General features: G+C 31.0%; 1 long non-coding RNA gene across 1 annotated transcript; it reads right to left on the minus strand.

Moving 5' to 3' along the window:
* Window positions 1-525: 525 nt before the first annotated feature.
* Window positions 526-1,187, minus strand: LOC131068379 (uncharacterized). Its single transcript, XR_009372415.1, has 2 exons — window positions 1,030-1,187; window positions 526-945 (listed from the first exon to the last, which is right to left on the minus strand). It is a non-coding gene; the product is annotated as an uncharacterized LOC131068379 (long non-coding RNA).
* Window positions 1,188-1,412: the final 225 nt, after the last annotated feature.

Below are 1,412 nucleotides of genomic sequence, written 5' to 3' on the forward strand. Positions count from 1 at the left end.
ACATTATAAATACAAATCAACTCCATTTCCTCAATCTTGCATTACTACAATACATGACAAATTAGCTTAGCCAAATCTTAAGTTAGATCAAATTGTCAATATTGTTATTTAGGCAAATCTTAAGTTAGATCATGTATTTTCTTAAAATTAGTAAGATAAATAACCATGTGTTTCAAGGACAAACACTCAAAAAAATAAATTAAAAAGTAGTAAAATGAATTTTGAATTGAAAATTCTATCAATACGATCAAAGATATGAAATTTGTACAATTCATAATATAATCTTTGATAAAAAAAATTAATTGATTGTGTGAGATTTTTTCTCAACAAAATTTCAGATCAAACTCCATAATCTATAATCTATCATGAACATGATATAATTAGAAAGAAAAAATAAGTAGAGTCATTTTTATAAACAGATTTAAGAATAAAAACAAATTAATAATATAAAACTAATCATTATAGTGCTTTAATATGCTCAATAAACCAGAAAGAATGGATAACAATCATTTCAATACAGAAAACTTAGTCTAAACCATTAAAAGCCCATTATTATATATGCTCCAGTGAATGGAACATTTAGAATGTTACAGACTACTTAAACAATCCATTCACTCCCATACTATAATAATCTTAATCCAAAATGCCTAGTAACATCTGGAAATCTGGAAATAAACACTGAATGAGATTTTGTGATCAAAGTCAGTAGACATGAAAGGCTGTTGTAAGACCGTTCCAGGGAATGCTATTACTACTTTCATAATCTGCCAACAAGATATGGTTTTCTATAGTCCTAATCAGATAGGAGTAGAATCTGCAAACTAATAGAGAAAGCTTCCTGAGCATTAAGGGTATGTTCCTGCTGCAACAAGGGATGTATACAACTGAACCATACCCCATATCAAAAACTTGCCACATCTTTGACAATGCTTTGAAATCCTCTACCTACATTTCATTTCACATGTTAATATCAGCATGAATTTCCCTGAAAAAGACCCAGATTTAATATATATGAAGAAAAAAGGCTACCCATTTCAATGAAAATGATTCTCCAACATCACAGTCATGACTTTGAATATCAGAAAAATACAAGCCTTGAGGAATGCCAGTGGAAATGAGCCTGTGCTGCAGTCCGTCAGTTTTCTGGATCAAATTCCAGTAAGGAGAAAGAAAATAAAGAAAATCGTTTGCATCACTTAATGCAATGATAGATAGAATGGAGGGAAGCTATCTTATGTTGAAATGAATCATTTGTCCAATCCAATCATTTAAGAGTGGCAGACAAACTGAACAGACATGGGCCTGCCTGTTGATAATGATCACGGGGAATTACTATTTGAGTTTGACAAGAATGGGCCCTCTCCCCTTATCACAAAGTTCATACATTAACCTCTTTGAGAATTTCTGTTTTA

The sequence above is a fragment of the Cryptomeria japonica genome, chromosome 5, assembly GCF_030272615.1.
Source record: "Cryptomeria japonica chromosome 5, Sugi_1.0, whole genome shotgun sequence".
In the NCBI taxonomy this organism is placed as follows: domain Eukaryota; kingdom Viridiplantae; phylum Streptophyta; class Pinopsida; order Cupressales; family Cupressaceae; genus Cryptomeria; species Cryptomeria japonica.